The sequence below is a fragment of the Borostomias antarcticus genome (genome assembly GCF_949987555.1).
Source record: "Borostomias antarcticus genome assembly, chromosome: 13".
NCBI classification, from domain to species: Eukaryota; Metazoa; Chordata; class Actinopteri; order Stomiiformes; family Stomiidae; genus Borostomias; species Borostomias antarcticus.
The window spans coordinates 25,394,126-25,414,855 of record NC_140246.1 but is presented as its reverse complement, the minus strand read 5'-3'; positions in this window follow the sequence as shown (position 1 = coordinate 25,414,855).

The window sequence follows — 20,730 nt, the reverse complement described above, 5'->3', positions numbered from 1 at the left end:
TCGAATGCAATCATGCTCAATATGGCCATTTGTCAATCAGCCAGGTCAAGATTAGACCGTTGCTAATGTCTTGTTGAGCAATCCGCTGTTTACTCTTACAGAAGGACTTGGTCAGCAGAGAATATTCCTCGACCTTCTCGCCCTACATGACTCAGACTGTCGTGTAGCTGTTTAAATATACACTGTGTCTAGGGCCTAGGCAAAAGGTTATCAGAGTTCACTTCACAAAGCTGTGGCAGGCTAGCAATACTGTGTTCATATGGAAAACAACAAAAAGGTTAAGTTCTACCTACTTCACTACTATATAACGAAAAATATTTGCTTTGGTGATTGACAAATCGTGTTTGATGGTTATTGTAACGGGAGGCACACATCAGTGCGACGACCCAATAATCCGACTACCCATAAATCCGACTACCCAATATTCCGACCATAGGACCCCATCATTTTAGACCCATTGGTCCGACTACCCGTTCGTCCGACTAAAGTTACCCCGGTATTCCGACTGTCAGTAACTCCGACCACCCGCAAGTCCGACTCCTTCGCATTTCTCTGGCAGAATATCTTGTCTTTGTTGTAGTTTAGTCTACCTCGTTGTGGTTGGGGCTCGGATTGTTTGGGCACTCGGACCATTGAGCTATATAATAGCTCGGGACACATTTGGCCTGCCACCGCCAAGATGGGCGGTAATCCTGGGCGCACCCTACTAGTTGCCGCTTTGACACAAACCGAAGCAATCAACGTAGAGTGGCTTTTAAAAACAATCTTTATTAAAATGCACATGTTGAGTAGTTGCACCTAGTAGAACCTAGTCAGGCATAAAGATGGTTTCAACCTTTGTTCTTTACACTAACATATTATAGCCTACCTGAAACCTGTCCAATAAATAGCTAAATACAGCCTACTACACACAAAAACCTAAACTTCTCGATAATGGTCGCATTTGCTTATGAGTAGCCTATGTAGCCTAGAGACTGGACTGACTGATAATTCATGGATTTGAACCGGAGAGAAGTGTTCAGTCAGCTGTCGAGGAACGTGCCTAGTCTACTGAGCTGGTGCAGGCAAAAAACTTGAAAGGTTCGAAAAGATCCGGTTCAATTAGATGATTCGACTCGAAAGAACAGGATCCTACAAAAGAGTCGAACTGCCCATCACTATATGTTGAGCGAGCTTCACAGTACGGGCCCTGATCTCTGCAAACTATATGTCTAACCATAACCGTTCTTAAAAGAGTAGTAAAGGGGAAAATCATGTTTAGCCCTGTTTTAAGGTTACTTATGATCACAATGGTTCAGATCAAAGTTGACAAAACTAGCACTTTTGAGAAAGTTAATAATTGCTCTACCACTGTTTAGGTCATACAATGGATGTGTGTGGGCACCTTGAAAAATCATTCAAAAACATGTTAAACTCTCAATTTCAAAGACAAGAAGCTTGTTTATGTTGCTAGGCTACCTAGTTTGCAGAAGTTTACACACGTATGTGCTGCGACTAAATAGTTCTATGCTAAATATTAAAAAAAAAAAACTTTCCAGATGGACTAGAATCTTACTTTATGGCGAAGTATATGTCAGAACACCAACTAACACCTCGGTGAGTTTCTTGTCTTTGAAATTGAGTTTAACATGTTTTTTTTTAAATTATTTTTCACGGAGCCCACCCACATCCATTGTATGACCAAAACGGTGGTAGAGCAATTATCAGACTTTCTCAAAAATGCTAGTTTTGTCAACGTTTTGATCTGAACCATTGTATATGATCGTAAGTAGGGTTATCAGCTGGGCTGGAGTTCCGTCTCTCATCGCTGCCAACTTGGGCTAATACTAGTTAGCTAGCTACATCGTAAATTTGTCAAACTTAATAATTACCACATATATAATAAAAAAAATACCGATAGCTAGTTCAATCATGATGTAACTAAGATATCTGCTAAAACTTGTTTTTCCCCCCATCGACAGATTTAGCTACAATGTCCGCAAACCATTACATAGCCTGTTACAATGGGTGCGTAGCTTCAGTCCGACCACCTTATAATCCGACTACCCATAATTCCGACTACCCAATATTCCGACCATAGTCGGAATAAGCTTCGCCCGCTCCGGATCCTTTGGAAACCTATGGAACGACCCGTGATACCCTGTTATTACAGCTCTTTACAACACACAACCATATTTATAAAGTTATGGACGGTGTATCTAGATACGAGCTAGTCTATTGTATCATCTAACTATGTGCGAGCTGATGATATCCACTTCGCTCGTTGGAACGCATGTTTGTTTACTTCGATACCTAGCTAGTCACAATGCTACGCGTTTGGAGTGATGTGTGTAATCCCTACGCCTGGTTCTAAAAAAATAGTTAAGAGTATTTCTGCTTAGAAAACAAAAATGTTTAATTAAAAATTGTTATCACTCAACGTGGTAAATACACACATTAAAAACTCTAAACAGAATAGTTTTGGAGTTGTATTGGGGGGTTATTTCGTGACATTTGGAAAGTAGGCTAATCGGCCTAGCCTGGTACCAGTGAATGCCGCTTAGCTAGTCGGTCCAGGTCACGCCCTCCATATTGCACACACAGAATTGAAAATGCTTCATACTGCTTGTCTAACCCCAGGGAAGATGGAAAACAAGCGTATTTCCCAAAATGTCCTTTAATAGATCCATGCTTCCATCGGAGTTCTGAGAAACGTGATTTTATCAGGCTTAGCTAGTATCAGTCAGGTTTCACACTTACTTATCTGCATGAGTCCTCAAATGACGAACAAAGTTTGACGTTGTGCTCTGGGTGTCGCTGATTTTTGAAGAGCAGGTCTTGCATTGAGCAGTACGTTTTTAACCATCTGACCCCGGGCTCACACGCTTGCGTTTGATGCGTCAACATTGACGGATGCCATTCACTTTCAATGGCTGCAGCCGAATGGCATTCTGGTTCCGTTGTTGTCCCGGTGCGTTGCGTTGCTAGCGTCGAAAGTTAAAACATTTTCAACTTTCAGATGCGTTGCCGGAGCTGCCGACCAATCAGATGTCTTGACGGAGAAAGACGTCATCGCAAGGCGGGATTTTCACATTTTTCGATACCAAGATGGAGGACAAACTCATAATCGCCGTGTGCAATCACCCGGCCATATATGACCAATCTCTGTTCATTTACCGGGACAAAAATCTGAAGGAGAAGGCCTGGAGAGAGGTCGCAGAGGCTGTTGGTGAATCTGGTATGTATTTGTCTCGTCGGGAGTTTATTTAGTAGGCTACTAACATTGCAGTGATAGTAGCTAACAGCTCGCTAGCCATGCTAGCTATGTCCCATCTTGCTCGCTAGCATTCAATAACTTGCATTAATACGAAAAGTAGCCTGGCTCACCATATATATCAAGAACATAGCCATAAATGTTATGTAGTTACAGTTTTATTACCATCTTCTTTTGTACTGTTATTCTAGGCACTGCTTATTTGTATGGTTACTGTATGCTGGAGCAACCTTGTGAAATAATTTCCTTTGGGAATAAAGTACTTATCTATTTATCTATCTATCTCGCTCACACACATTTTGCATTTCAATAGAGGAAGTGTGCAAGGCAAGGTGGAGGAGCCTGAGGGACAGATTCAAGAAAGAGCTAAATGCAGAGAAGGAAGGAAAAAGGAGTGGGGCAGGAGCAGTGCAGGCCCCGCAGTGGAGCTACATGGCAGTCTTGCGGTTTCTGACCCCTTTTGTTGCTGACCGCAAGACTACCAGCAACATCCCCAGGCGCACTGCTCCCTGCCCCACTCCTAGGCCCACCACCCCAGCCCCCCCTGCTCTTCAGCCCCCCACCCCAGCCCCCCCTGCTCTTCACCCCCCAACCCCAGCCCCCCCTGCTCTTCACCCCCTCATCTTCAGCCCCCCACCCCAGCCCCCCCTCATCTTCACCCCCCCACCCCAGCCCCCCCTGCTCTTCACCCCCCCACCCCAGCCCCCCTTGCTCTTCCCCCCTCCACCCCAGCCCCCCCTCATCTTCACCCCCCCACCCCAGCCCCCCCTGCTCTTCACCCCCCCACCCCAGCCCCCCCTCATCTTCACCCCCCCACCCCAGCCCCCCCTGCTCTTCACCCCCCCACCCCAGCCCCCCCTGCTCTTCAGCCCCCCACCCCAGCCCCCCCTCATCTTCACCCCCCCACCCCAGCCCCCCCCCCACCCCAGCCCCCCCTGCTCTTCACCCCCCACCCCAGCCCCCCCTCATCTTCACCCCCCCACCCCAGCCCCCCCTGCTCTTCACCCCCCCACCCCAGGCCCCCCTCATCTTCACCCCCCACCCCAGCCCCCCCTCATCTTCAGCCCCCCACCCCAGCCCCCCCTCATCTTCAGCCCCCCACCCCAGCCCCCCCTCATCTTCAGCCCCCCACCCCAGGCCCTAGTAACATGCAGGTGGAGGAAGAGCCAGAGAGGGATTTTTCACAGCGGCCAGAGGAGGTAGAGAGCCAGATCAGCCACATGACAGACTAGTAATGAAACCAGTCTTTTCAAGGAGGAGCTAGTACCTTATGTTACAATATGCTTTTGAGAATGTTTACTAATATTGCATGTCCCGCCAATAAAGCTGGTTGAATTGAATTGAGTAATTATTAGACTATCCATTATAGTAAAAGACTAAAGATAAACGTTTGGACAGGATAGTGCAGGCTTTGGACAACTGTCTTGACCCATAAAGTTTAAGGGACACATTTAGACTCAATACACAGCTCCTTAATAGTTATTATTATTTCAGCATGCAGGTCGACCAGGCCAGATGGAGGAGGGGGGAAGCGAGGCCCATGACTCCAGGTAGATGTTCTCATTAAGTTATTACTTGGATGTCTTGCTACATGTCTGTACCCGTTTGTATTATGCATTGCATGTCTGTTTATGTACTATAAATGTATACATTATATCCTCTATGCTCAAGACAAATTTAGTAACAATCTTCATTCTTGACAGAGGTCGGAAGAGGGCAAAGGACAGCCTCTCTCCTTTTGAAAAAATACTAGTGGAGACCATCCAGCAGGCCAAACGGGTGCCAGCAGCACCTCCACCACCACCTCCACCACCACCTCCACCACCACAACCGGATGTGGATGAGGATGACCTTTTCTTGAGGAGCCTTTTGCCAGCCATTAAAAGAATCCCAGCTGCGAAGAGGGTGAGGCTGAGATTCAAAATCCACCAGCTAGTGTTTGAGGCTGAAGAGGCTGAAAATTAAATCACACAAACACTAGCTGGTGGATTTAGAATCTCAGACCTGTGTGTATGTGTGTGTGCGCGTTTTTTTTTTTTTTTTTTTTTATCATTTGAGTTGGGTTGCTTTTTATTGAATTATTTCGATATTATTTTTATTTTATTAAATAATTTTATATTTCAATATAATGTATCATTTAAATGTAAATAAAGGTTTCTAAAATTAACTCATGGTCTAACTGTGCCTTAATTGTATGTAGTATTAAAAGGTTTGTCCAACAATTCAAGATACCAAACACTTGTCTATTAATAGGTAACTGGAATGTACAGTCATTGTTATTAATGCTTCTGTGAAAACCTGCAGAAAACAGCTAAAAGGGAAAAGTGTAAGATTAAAACACATTAAACAGGAATGTTATGTTAGTGATGGTGCTTTTTTTAAATGACATTTGGAAGATGCATGCTTTTTCTATGAGAAACACCTTGTATATACAGAATCTGCTTTGTTACTGTAGGGATTTCAATGACAATGTTTACACAACCATAAAACGACAACCACAATATAACGTTGTATTAACTTTATTCGTATTTGTATTAACTTTATCAAGTTGCACCAGAGCCCCGTCTGCCAGAACATTATGTCCTGTTGCCACCTCCTACGGCGTGGATTTTAGGAGGCAAGGTAGCTCTTAAAAGAGCTTTTGTGTGGCTCTGACAAGAGCCTTTGGTGTGTGCACGCTACACGACGTTCCACTGCCACGGTACCGCACCCTCCTGGTTCATGTAGGAGCAGTAGGTCTCCCTCACCTGGATGGCCCTACGTGAGGCGTTGTTGGAGCCCATCCTCGGCGCATCATGCAGACCGTCACAACCCTCGGTGGTGCTGGACTCAGCTGCAGGTCCATGTGTGGCTGGCATCGTCTCTAGTGCCTTCATCCGGAGGAAGTTGTGGAGCACACATGTAGCCTTCACACACTCCCCAGCTACCTCTGGACTGGTGCCGATGACACGGTGGTACATCCTCCACCGAGAGGAGAGCTGACCAAAGGCACACTCAACTACCAACCTGGCCCGGCTCAGTCGGTAGTTGAACACCCTCCTCTCAGGTGTCAGATGGTGTCCAGGGAATGGACGCAGCAGGTGAGGTCCGAGGGGGAAGGCCTCATCCCCTACAAACACGTAGGGGAGTGGGCCTCGCTGCTCTGCTCCTGGGATGGAGGTGTCAGGTAGTATGGCCAGGGTTCCATCTCTGAGGGCCTCTCCGAACACCGAGTTCCGCAGGCTCCCGCTGTCACTGGTCCTGCCGTAGCCCCCAACATCCACGACCCTGAACAGGTAGTTGGCATCTACCACAGCCAGGAGTACAAGGGAGAAGGTGGACTTATAATTGTGGTACAGTGACCCGGAGTTGGCTGGAGCTTGCAGGACCACATGCTTCCCGTCGATGGCCCCGATGCAGTTGGGAAAGTTCCAACGCTCCTGGAACTGCACAGCGATGGCCCTCCAGTCGTCCATCTTGAGAACTGGCATGGTCTCCTCCACCAGGGCAGTCCAGATGGCACTCGCAACCTCCCTGACGATGCCACACACAGTGGAATGACCAAGCCGGTAGCTGAAGGCAATGGTCTTGAAGGAGTCACCGGTGGCCAGATACCTAAAGAAAATATACAAATATACAGTTAAAAAAAGTGCAAAGTGATTAACTGTATAACCTGTACTATTTGTAGTGGCAGTGGCCTATCAATGTGATTAGGTTACTGCATTTTACTGAAACTCTTAAGCAAACATATAAGCTGTTGATAAATTATCCATTTGCAACATTAGATGAGACTGGTATTTTATTAGGCCTACACACACACACACACCTCTAGGCTAATCACAGTAAACAAAATCAAATCTTACCGTAGGCAGATAGCGAGTCGCTCGGCAGGTCCGATGGACAACCTCATCCCCGTGTCTGCCTTTGTGATGAGGGGACCGACTTTACCGAGCAACTCGCCAAAGGTGTCCCGCTTCATCCTGAAGTACTCCTCAAACCGGTCACCATCCAAACGGAGTTCCTGGACAAGTCCATGGAACTCTCCCCGTTGCCGGCGGGTTTGGAGGATAGGATGTACCCAATACCTGCGGACACCACGTTCACGCCGCCTCAACCACAATGCATAGACGATCGCCACACGTTCGACCAGATTAGCATCCATGACAGCACTAAACGAAAAGCCGGGTGGATTTTCAAAATAGTGCGCGCTAGCAGGTTCGGAGAATCTACTGGCTGTTGTTGCGAGCGCAGTTTTGGACATTGTGATTGGTTGGTGTTGCGTGCAGCAGAAACGCCTTCCGTCATACGTTGACGGACACGCATCAAACGCAAGCGTGTGAGCCTGGGGTGACTGGAAGTTTTTGAAGCCAAAAACTGATTCTCGGCAGCTTCGCGTCAAGTTAAGTCTCAAGTCTTTAAACTTCCAAGTCCAAGTCAAGTCGCAAGTAATTTATTTTGTTTTAAGTCACAAGTCATCAAAAAAGTGACTTGAGTATATCCCTGATAGCTTGTGACAAGCTGTTGACACATGCGAGTCCTGAAAATGATATTGAAGGGCATTCCAAACAAGCGTTATTTTGACTACTCCCTATGATGCCCTTCACAGTGCTCACTATGAAGGGAAGACACTGTAGGGTGTAGGGATGAGCCCTTTGGTTTGAAATACAGCCCAAATATAGACCCCGCTGAGTGGAAATAATCTCTTGTCAAAATGTGGTCTAATATCAGACAGCGCCCTAAAGTACTGGAAGACCTAATGCTAAAATACTATTTACTACTGAGGCTGTAGTGGCTGTTTGTGTGTTCTGATAACATGTTCCATAAGTTTAGATTGTCCCTCGCTAAGCAATAAGCCCCAAGAGGCCATGGTTTATAGTGGTTTTACAACAGCTGTTGTAAAACCATAGTATGACCATAGCATTTTAAAGTTTTTTTTATTTTTTACTTTGTTTAAGTTACTGAAACTGAAAAAAAAACTATCACATCAACAATTGTGTCCACTGTTTTTATTATTTCTTTATTTCTGCTGTACATACTTAGCCCTTGTAATTTACAAATAAATTAAATAAAAATAGAAAATAAAATAAAAAGTATTATATATTATATATATACCTATACATACATACATACACATCTATACATACAAATACACACCTATATATACTCACTCACACACATACATGCATATATATATACATACTCACATAAGGAATTATAAAAAGGAAAAGAAACGGGGGAGGGGGAGAAAGGGATTGTGAGGGGATACGTATATGGGTGCTCGTCTACATACACAGATAAAGAGATGAGATGGGTTAGTGAAACAGTTACATGAATGAATAAATCACTGTATTAAAATAGCCATGAGAGGACCCCATCTTTTAGTTAATACATCTTTTTGTAGTCTCAGAGAGTATGTAATGTGTTCCATTTGATAAATTGCCCATACTTTCCCAATCCACGTATTGTATGTTGGAGGATCAGGTTTCAACCACTTTCAGATGTGGGAAGGCAGGGAAATCCCGTTGGAAATCTCGTGGGTGTTATTTCGTTTTAGTGATGCACCACCGCCAGGTGGCGTCTTTGAGCAGATTTAGCAGGCTGGGCTCAGTGTTTTTCTCCTATAGTCTACGAATAAAGCATCATTAAGTTTCACATTCTTTAATTTAAATGCTCTGTTGTAAAGCACTTTGAGCTTAATTTAGCTGTATGAAAGGTGCTATACAAATAATGTTTAATTGTTATTATTACCTTGTTCTCAAACACATTTTTTCTCCACCTGGATGTAATTTAATTATTACGACATATCTACAGTAGCCTATCTATCTCAGTAACTGACGTCGGGTCAAGATGTGGTGTCTGTTAAGTCAAATGCGCAAAATAATAGTAGTATTGTAGTATTGTAAATATATTTGTTATAGTAAAGATGTGGTAAAAGTGAGGGTTTTGCGTTTTGTTTCTGGAACGCATTCAACTGGTACTCGTAAACCCCGGGAGTAAATTTGAAGACGGGGCACCAGCTAATGTAGGCTATGGCTTCAGCCGATACAAAGAAAAAATAAGCTTGATCGGAGGTGTGGATCCATACAAAATTGACAAAGTCGCCATGAGTAAAGATCACTCATTATTGCCAATTATATCCGGACATTAACTATCTTGTGCATACAGAGCGGCAGGTTTGACAGTGAGTGCATTCACATGCACACTATATGCCGATCATAACCCGATAATGGCAATAATGCGATTATTGAAATGGTCTTGTGAACGCCTTTATCTGATTTCCAAAATCAGGGTAAGGTCTTAACACTAGAACTGCCAAAGACGTCCATTGCACGATTGTGGGTTTTCATTGCACATAACTATATTTTAATAAAACATTGAAGTCCGCCAGTCAATGACTTTACCTAAAATTGTGTTCTGTTGCACCCCCTATTGTTAAATATATTCAAGATCATTCAAATAAAAAAATATTGTGTATGTTTTTAAATGTAGGCTATACCTATTTTCGTGTTTCGCGCAATATACAGCCTATTATATGCACAGTTTTGCGCTATGTAGGCTATTATACATAAGTATTATTACTTGGGGGAGCTTGGACTCGCTGGGGACTGGTGGAGAGACGCATAGTCTACAGAGCCTCCCCAGACACGACTTCATCCTCCAGTTGGCTGAAGAGCTGCACGCCGAGTGGATGGCGTCCAAACAGCTACCGGCGGCGCCCCTCGCAGTGTCCACAGAAGAATACCAACAAAAAAATACCTGCATGGTGAAGACAAGCTGCAGTGTGGAGATTATCTGTTGTATTTCACATCCACTAATAGGTTCATCTAATTCTTCTGCCATAGGCTCGGACAACTTTTAATTTAATGTCTTTCAAAAATGGTGTCAGTTCCTTATCATCTGTGCAGGTGTCTGTGTTTTTGTAAAGGGATTTGTAGAATTCTGCAAAAGAGTTTTCAGCGGGTTTTGTGAGTGTTAAATCATCTAACTTCAATTTCTGTACTATATTAGACGATTGTTGTTTTTTGAGTCTAAATGCTAATTTAACTAAGTTTACTAATAGCATTTACCATAATAGTCTACTTGCCCTGTTACCGTTTTCATAATATTTTTGATTAATAAACCTTAAGTTGCCCTCGGCCTTTTCAGTGAGTAGGCTGTTTATTTCTCTACGTGCTTGTCCGAGAGCCTTGAGTAGGGGAGAGCCGGGACGAAAGTTACTTTTTTGTTTGATCCCATTTACTCCGAAATTAATAGAGGTAGAGATTCCATGTTTTAAGACATACAACTTGCACACGTCCTTCACTATTATCAACTGTAATTTCCGTTGTAGGATATATGAGTTTAACATAAATAGGCTGGGAACGTACCGAGTGGAATGGTACTTTCGTCCCTACGGAGCTGGACGAAAGTAACACAACAGTGGGGCGGAAGTATCAGCAAACGAAGGATCTCTGTATTTCAGGTTTCTACGTCTCTTTACTATCAATATATGTACTATTACACACAACACATATATTATTATACACAATATAATGTTTGTATAGATTAAATAAATGCTATAAATTCAAAATCCATGAAAATTAACTGTGCCTTTGCTGCGCAACCAATAATGTTTCATGTTTTGCGATAGCTACAAGATTAATGGGGCTGAAATTCGTTATTTGGGCTTAATGGCTACATTAGCCATAATTTCCTTGTCTCATTTTCACTGGAATGTAGGCCTATTATGCCACAGTAATAATAATAATAATAATAAAGAGTGATACAAGTCATGGGTGCAAGTAAATAAACAATTTATTTACTAAACCTATACAAACAGTAGGATGTGATAGTCAGTATAATCAGTGGTGTAGGGAGTGGGTGAGTGGTCAATGGACATGAAGAGTGGTGTAAATAAACAATTTACATTTTTAACCTAGGCCTATACAAACAGTAGGATGTGATAGCATTATCAGTGGTGTAGGGAGTGGGTGAGTGGTCAATGGACATGAGTGTTGTAATGTGTAAAAATAAGGAACCTTGCCTGCCACAAAACAAGCAGAATAAACTGTAACCCCTCCCCCATAAAAAAAAAGGGGACGAAAAAGGACACGCAGCAGAAACAACAAACAGAAAACAACACACTGGCACTTCACTTCATCTCTTCCTTGTCACAGTGGTGGCAGATGTAATGTTGTGTTCCTTCTGTACAGGCTTCATGTGCCCAACCCCCACAGAACAGGCACTGGACCCACACCTCCCCTGGCCTGGACGATGCTTAGTCCTCCTCACAAACCAGGCACTCTGTGCTACAATCATCCTGGCGAGCTGTCCTTTTCTCCTTTTGTCTTCTCAGCCTTTTTGTAGATTTTTTTCTTTTGATTCCTCCTCACTTTGGTTTTCTTCTCCAGGTCACTGGCCCTCTGCTTCTCGGGGATGGTGTGGCCCCCCTGTACACACACACAGATACACACACATGTGTAAACACACTCACACAGGCATGTGTACACACACGTACAGGTAGGCACATGTACACACACACACACCTTCATTGCCTCCTCCAGAGCAGGCAGGGCTTCATCCAGGTCTCTCTGGGAATTCTCCACAGACATGGCCCCCACTGTGCTGCATGTGTCAGGCTTGAACAGGCCCTTGCTTCTCTCTGGAAAATTAGAGGTAAGATTAGTATGTACATTACCCCCCCCTTTCTCTCTGTATTGTTTTGTGTTGCCTTTGTGTATTAAATGCGCTATATAAGTTTGATTTCACTTATGCAGCTTGACTTTGGCAGTTTTTTCCTCCTCCAGGGCACGCTTCACCGGTGTGTCAGTCAGGATGGCGGTTGTCCTTCTCCTCCTCCCGGTGGCCTTCTTTGTCCTGGGGTCAGCCTTTGGGAAAGGCCTGACTGCCACTGGGTTGAAGGCCTCCATGGAGAGGAGGCTGTGGTGGTGACTGACCTCTTCAAAAGCCGATGGACTTGGGTTGGGAGACACATCAACCTCCACATGTGGACTTTCGGCTGGTGCTGCAGCTGGCTCTGGGGTAGGGGGTGCAGGGCGATCCGTCACAAAAGCTGCAGAGAAATCAGCCTCTGAAAAGATGGCTGGGTTGAGCGGCCATATGCCGGTGCAGCGGAAGCCTACCATGATGTTGGATGGCGTTGCAGTGAGACGTAAGGCAGAGTTGGCGATGCCTGGTCTGTCATATATGCACATCGTCTTCCCAGGGTTGCTCTTCATCCACCAATCGATTGTAGTGTTTATGTAATGTTTCAGGGGACCATAAACACTGCGGTCAAGGGGCTGCAGCTTGTGGGAGCAGTGGGGTGAGAAGGACAGGAGGATGACACCATGGGCTCTGCACAGGTCGACGCCCTCCAGCGACAGGTGGGAGGCATGGTTGTTGAGGAGCTGGGGGAATTCTGGCGAAGCCCTGGAGTGCCGGATGAAGTGGCGGAGGAAGACGAGGAAGTCCTGCTCCTGCATCCATCCTGAGCCACTGGCTGTCCCCACGCAGCCGGTCGGTCCATCCCTAATGAAGTGGGTGGTCTTGAAACCTCTTGTGGGGGAAGACGAATTGTGGGGGGGGGGTGCTGTTACCATGGGCATTAACAGCCTTTTTTTTTTTTTACAATTATATTCATGTATATATCTTAATACATTTTTACTGTATGAACTGATACATCAATGTAGGCTAATCACCTGGACTGTGGTGGTACCGGTCTCATCCATGTTCCACACCTGGTGGGCCTGCAATGTGTGGCGGTCAAAAATAGATGCCAGATTAGAGAAAAAATCGGACACATTTTTGGGGTTGAAGGAGGTCGACCGAGAGAGGCTCGTGGCCTGAGGCCGACGGATGGAGAGAGCGGGGTGCCCTTCCAGGAAGGATGTGAACCAGTCCTTCCTGGCCATCTCTGTCTGGGTCCATCCCGCCAGGTACTGGCATTGGTGCCTGACAGCCAGTTGATAGGCAAATCTGTGGACCTGGGAAAAAAGCATGAATTATGAACTACATTTTTGACACTTATTTATTCATGTTATTTATTCATGTATGTACATATTTTTAACACTTATTTAGGAATGTATGCTATTTATTCATGTATGTACATATTTTAACACTTATTAATGCCTATCTCTTTAGGACTAAGCCCAAAGTAAATGTCAGCTGCCCTTAACAGATACTGCTTCAAAGACTCTTCCTGCTCGTCTGAAAAGACGCGGTTGTGGGCATGGTAGCCTGGCACCCTGACTGCCATTTAAACGCTTTATGTAGAGCCATAGTGTTACATGGCATTAGCCATATTTGTCAGCGCTACAGCGCACAGACAGCTTCTCAGCTATGACCTCCTGTGCTGCCTGTCTGCAGGTTTCTTGGGAGAATAACCCTCTCCTGGTCTTCCTCAACCTAATTCTCGGCATATTCTGTAAATGTAACAAAAGAAATGCATTGTAAGTCAGTGTCAAATATCGCGGAGCGAAATAGGCTATTGTTACTTTCACCCCACAGGCTACTGTTACTTTCACCCCTCTCCGCTCTCCCGTCACTTATCCCTGGCTAGTCTCCAAGACTTGATCGCATGAAACCTGAAACCTATGCTATCATTTAGTCACTAGATGTCTTAAGAAAACTACATATGTTTACAAACTTAAACAAGTAAACACAATTCTACAATCGAAAAATACTTACGGGACCACTTTTCTACTTACCGCGCTTAAAAACGTAAAAAAAAAACTGCTGTAACTCCACCAAACAAACTCGGTTGGCGCCAACATTTTGTATGAAGCTAGTGCACTGGTATATGCATGTACAAACATAACCACGTCATCGAGCTTGCCGTAGTTTTAGAGAAAATGCGCATGTTACTTCCGTCCTCCGTTACTTTCGTCCCGGCTCTCCCCTAGGTTGGAGCTAGGTGTCCTTTTATGCTGTTCTTCAAGCGTCCCTATTTTGTCTTCCAATGTAAGTTGTTCTGCTTCTCTTCTTTTCTTTCTCGCACTTGGCACAGTCCCATAGAATGAGAAGTGAAATTTCAGGCGAGGCATTCATATCTAGGTAATTATTCACAAATGTGATAAATTCCCTGTCGTTTAGAAGCGATGCATTTAATCTCCATTGTTTAGTTGTTGACTTGAGACCCATGTCCCATGACAAATCAAGTGGTGCATAAGCTATGGGGTTAGATCTGTTTCAATACTTGTCAATACACACCACGTTTCACAAATGTTTTTTTGTGATTCACAAATACATTTGTGTGGTTCACAAATAAATTCTTGTTTCACAAATGTTTTTTGGTGATTCACAAATAAATTCTTGTTTCACAAATGTATTTTTGTGGTTCACAAATATATTTCAAACTCACAAACGTGTGCACCGCTTGTATTTACTTGCACCCGAGACACGAACCATTCTGGCGAGAGAGACACGAACCATGAAACTGCTGACACAAATCAAAATTGATTTTGAAACAGATCTACCGTCAACCCTATGATAGTTATTTTTCATAATGTTTGCAAATATATTTCTGTGATTCACAAATACATTTGTGATTCACAAATAAATTCTTGTTTCACAAATGTATTTTTGTGGTTCACAAATATATTTCTAACTCACAAACATGTACCGCTTGTATTTACTTGCACCACTTGTATTTACGTGCACCCGAGACACGAACCATTCTGGCTAGCAGCTTGGGGAACTCATTCCGACTGGATAATGCTAATTGCTAACGTTATCTAGCTACAATTCCTGAAAATGTGTTCATGATTCCACCGAGGGAACACTGAATTATGAACTCGGATAACATGAAAGTATACGATGGACACACGATGGTAGCGTGACTAGCTAACTAGCTAACGTTAGCATGAAAGAGATCTCAGGTAGCAAATGCAGGTGGCTTTAGTTTTCCTTACACAATGTCGGGCAAACCAGCACAATAAAGTACTTGTGAACTTACCTGAAAGTTGTTAGCTTGCACTGGTCGCAGCTCTTCACAGATCGTTCGCTTGCTGTCCTCGAAGTATGACTTTTACCGTTTACAAGACCGCGCTCACTGTTTGGTCGGAGCTGCCTAATCTGATTGTCTGGAGATGAGGCAGGGTAGATTTTTTCTAAACGTTTCATAATAGATTTCTGGTTCGTGTCTCCCATGCCAGAATGGTTCATGTCTCGGGTGCAAGTAAATACAAGCGGTGCACACGTTTGTGAGTTTGAAATATATTTGTGAACCACAAAAAAACATTTGTGAAACAAGAATTTATTTGTGAATCACCAAAAAACATTTGTGAAACAAGAATTTATTTGTGAATCACAAAAAAACATTTGTGAAACATGTGGTGTATATTGACAAGTATTGAAACAGATCTAACCCCATAATAAGCAGATATTGTAATTTATATATTTATAAATATCTTTATATCTCCAACCCTGTTTAGTTCTGCCTTAGGGGTGAAAAAGTAATCTATTCTGGAATAAGATGAATGTCTTTAGCGAACCTATTCCTCCAGATGTCTACTAGGCCCGATTCTGTTGTGAGGTGTTCGAGCGTCTTGCTCATTCTAGAAGTAGGAGTTTTTGAGCTAGGTTGTCTATCCATAATCTGGGACATAACACAATTAAAGTCTCCTCCCAACAGCAGAATATCAGAGCTGTGTTGTAATGCGGTATTTACGACTGTGCTAATGAAGCCTGGCTCATCCTCATTTGGAGCATATATGTTCATGAGGGAGACTGGTATTCCATCAATAGATCCATTTACTAGAATAGATCTCCCCTCTAGGTCTTTGTGTTCCGTAGTTGGAACCTGCCTATGTATCAAAATAGATACTCCTCTCTTTCTACCCTATTGATGTGATGAGTAATATACTTTGTCTGCCCATGATCTCTTCATTTTCTCATGTTCTACATCCGATAAGTGGGTCTCCTGCAAAAACGCTATCTGACAGTTGTCACTCTTTAATTGTGTAAGGATTTTCTTCCTCTTTATATGAAGACCTTTGACATTATAACTAACAACGTTAGTTGCGTGTCCACCGGGGCAACAGGCGCGAGAGCATTTTGTGGTGCTGACGCGTTCCACTGGCGACCCGACATACGCCACTGGCGAGGCATTCATGCGCCATCTAGTGGTCATTGGCGCTTTTGTGGCATGAGTCGATCAGAGTGGCATGTGCCAGCCGCCAGTGGCGCCGTTTGTGGCGTTTTCGCTGCATGCATCAGACGCCAGTGGTGTATAATGGCATGTGTCAGACGCCAGTAGCGTTTACAGTGGCTTGCGTCGTACTGTTGTGGCAACCGGCCGGCGTGTGCCAGCAAGGACACATAGGATGTGGATGGATGGATGGATGGATGGATGGATGGATGGATGGATAGAAAGATAGATAGATAGATAGATAGATAGATAGATAGATCGCTCTCTTTTACACATTAGTATTTTAATTTCTTATATATATATTTTAAATTCTTGTCTTGCATGAATGTATTTATATAGTCTGCGCTGCTGGATAAGTAAGAAGAGGTTTAGCTCATCTGGTAGATCTTTCGCTTATCACACCGGCGATCGGGGTTCAAATCTCAATTTTTTTTTTTCTCAGCTTGTAGCGCTGCATTATGTAATAATCGGCGTACCACGTCATATATCACAGATGAAATGCATGGATTAGCGTGAACCACTTGACAGGATTTAAAGGTGAGTTTTTTTTAACGCTGGCTAGCGTAAGTTAACATGGTGGATAACGTTAGTCCAGGTTACAAAACATTTCAAACATTTCGGATAGAAATATAAATTATAGAACAGAATGGCTATAAATACCCATTCCACACTCATAATACTCAAAAGGAAGTGAATATTCAGACATAAAATCCTATTGGATGGCCTGTAAATTGACATTTAGGGTTAGCTAGAAGCTAACGTTAGCTTGCTAGTTAAATTACTATACATCAGTCACTAAACTAGCCTTGCTGTTCTGTTTGTTTTAGAAAAACAATGTAAGGCTAAATGGAAATACCTAAAGGACAGGTATATGCAAATGAGAAGAGAGGAAGAAGAGAGGAAGGGGTCAGAGGGAGGTCTCAAGAAAAGATGGAGACTGATGTCGATACTAAGCTTCCTGGAGCCGTTAGTGAAAGAGAGGGCCACTAGCTCAAATTTACCTCAGGAAGAGGATCATAGTAGGCCTGACAGTGTTGAGGACCTACTCAACTCAATGGAGGAGGTTAGTGCATGCCATAGAAGTAGTGAAGGCACCTAGACTTGTCCGATTTTAAATGAGTTCTACTGCGATATCATCTTGATTAACGTATGTTTTGTGTCACCCATACTTTAGGATTGGGATGCACAGAGCATCTCCCTTTATAGCGAGGACGGTGACGAGACCTGGCCCCAGCCCCCCCAGCCTCAGGTTCCCCAGCCCCCTCAGACCCAGCCTCAGGCTCCCCAGCCCCCTCAGACCCAGCCTCAGGCTCCCCAGCCCTATATACAGTCCCAGGCTCCCCAGCCCCAGATCCAGTCCCAGGCTCCCCAGCCCCAGATCCAGTCCCAGGCTCCCCAGCCTCAGGCTCCCCAGCCCCAGATCCAGCCCCCGCAACCCCAGGCTCCTCAGACCCAGCCAGGCTTACCTCAGCGCAGGAAGACCCTGAAAAGACCGTCTCTCCCTGTATCAGAAGGAGGTTCTGGGGGCTCTCAGTGCAAAGCCAGACGATGAAGAGCTGTTCTTAATGAGTCTGGCTGGAGGGCTGAGACGGCTGCCACCGCGCAAGCGAACTGAGATTACAATTACATTTCAGCAACTACTCTTCGAGGCTGAATTTGATTAGAACTTTTTCTCTCTTCTTTTTTATTTCTCTCACACACAGTCCTAACAAGTCATTCTCTGATACCTGCAAACAGCGGTGAAAATTTACTTTTTGGCTCACGGTGATTCACCTGCCAAGGGGACTGTAGATGAAAAAATCTACCGGCCAAGTATATATATTTTTCAGATAGCCTTCCGAAATCTAGTCACCAATTGGAAATTTTACCTGCATTTTGGCCTGTGGCAGGTGTTAATTTTCAGCCCTGCCTGCAAACACATCTTTTCAATATGAACTGTAACTGAATTATTAATTGTATTAAATGTGTATATATATCAGTCCCTCCAGAAAAACGCGATTATGCGATCGCATAATTCATCGCATAATCAGGCAAAAGGCGCAGATTATGCAAGGGTCACATCATTTTAGAAAGCGCATTTTCACCGCGATAATCACTGAACTCCGCACAAAAAACGTGGAATATGCGGGGCTCGCTTGATTTCATACTTCCCGCATTTTTCTGCTTCAAGTTTGAATGTTTTTCACCTCGTTTGTAGGGTTGCCACCTTCAATGGGGAAAAATAAGGGATACCTTGCCAGCAGTCCCATGCTCACGGAACACACATCAAGCAGGGGTCTGGTGGTCCTCCCCCATGAGATTATGTGTGTCAGACATCTCATTTCCTGCATTCTAGTGAATTGCACCAATTTATGTTTAATGCATCAAGTTCAAAGTCCTCTGCTATTCTCATCATGAATGAAGGAAATAAATAGCCAATAAGAGTAGGCTAAAGCACAGCTGCATCGATTATATTAAGATCAAATCAATAAACATCAGATCATAGACATGGGCAAAATGTTTGGTCTGATAAACTTGGAAATAGCAAATGACCTGGACGACCACAGAGACCAGACATCGGGGGTTGTTTATAAGTTCCAATGCTGCCTTTTAAGGCTGCCTTCAATCATGACGCCGGTCTATACCGTACCTGGTCTAGGCGCTCTCGCATAGGCTATGGTTTTGTTATTTCTCGTATCATTCCAAGCATGTGAAGACGTAGTGTAGGCTATACACAAAAGAGTGGGGTGTGCACGAAAATACAGGACAGGTTCTTGCATTTTTCGCATATTATCACAATATCACAATATTCGCAAGTTCCCGCAACTTCAGAAAATACCCGCATTTTCAACGCATAAAATCACATAAAACCCCCGCATAATCAAGGATTTTCTCCTACATAATCAAGGATTTTATCCCCCGTTTTTATGGAGGGACTGATATATATATGGTATATGCACATCTAACCATTTCAGTCGAGATCACTTTTGTCAAATTTGAACATTTATTATACAAGCGGCATAATACGTAGCATATGAATTTTGGCGGTGTGCTCTGTCCGGGGGGCCCCCTGCCTTCCACCGGCGTGGAAAGCGCGTTTGCAGGGGGAAGCAATCTAGGTGTTCCCCCCCTCTGGGCCAAGCCCTTGGCCCAGAGAGCCAGGAAGGGGGAACGGCATCTAGCCCCCTGCCTCAATGACGATCAGAGTGGGCCGCGATCGGGAAGACGCTCGGAGGTAACTCAGCCCACTAAGACCGTCAAAGAGTGCCACAGGAGGACTGCTGTACATTATAGTCCCTGGTCCCCACGGGCCGACGCTTCGTGGGTTCCGCGGGAGATACAGCCTAGTGTGTCTGCGTCCATGGCGCCCGGAGGGACCGCTGGATGCCATTCGGAGACGTAGCGGCCCACGTTCGCCACGGAAAGCCACAGAGACCAGCTAGCGGGTACTCTGGCATCCACTAGCCGACGCTAGTGGAATGCTGCTGTACATTACAGTCCCTGGTCCCCACGGGCCGACGCTTCGTGGGTTCCGCGGGAGATACAGCCTAGTGTCTCTGCGTCCATGGCGCCCGGAGGGACCGCTGGGTGGCCATTCGGAGACGTAGCGGCCCACGTTTGCCACGGAAAGCCACAGAGACCAGCTAGCGGCTACTCTGGCATCCACTAGCCGACGCTAGTGGAATACCTGACAGACTACCCCGGACAGAGAGCAACGATGACAACAGACGACATCGACATGCGCAGGAGGAGCAGGGGAGGAGGTGGGGCGAGCATGCAATGCACAACCAGCAGTCATGGCAAGCGCGAACAATGACATGTTTTGACAGCTTAAATACATGCGCTCTAGTGAGCTGACCAATGTTATGGCAGCTACAGTCAGCTGGTGCTGGCGTCATGCGTGACTGATTAACCTCAGCTGACCACCCCGGGCGTGACGTACGTGTCTTCATTTTTGTCATCCTGTCTTGTGCCAATTAATTTTCTCTTGCCGATTTCCCTCTTGCAAGGACACCATTAGATGGCAGCTTTACCAAGGGTCAGCGATGGACCTCAGCGATAGACAGGAAGCCCATTGATTTTGATTACCTGCAAAATCCGAGCAGGATTTGTGGTTTGGTAACATTTGACCTTTCACCTCTATTCTACAGTAGGTGTTAGTGTGGTTTGTTTAAGTCTGACCTTTCACCTCTATGCTACAGTAGAGTACTGTAGGCAGGGCTGAAAATTAACACCTGCCACCGGCCAAATGCAGGTAAAATTTCCAATTGGCGACTAGATTTCGGAAGGCTATCTGAAAAAAATATATACTTGGCCGGTAGATTTTTTAATCTACAGTCCCCTTGGCAGGTGACTCACCGTGAGCCAAAAAGTTAATTTTCACCCCTGA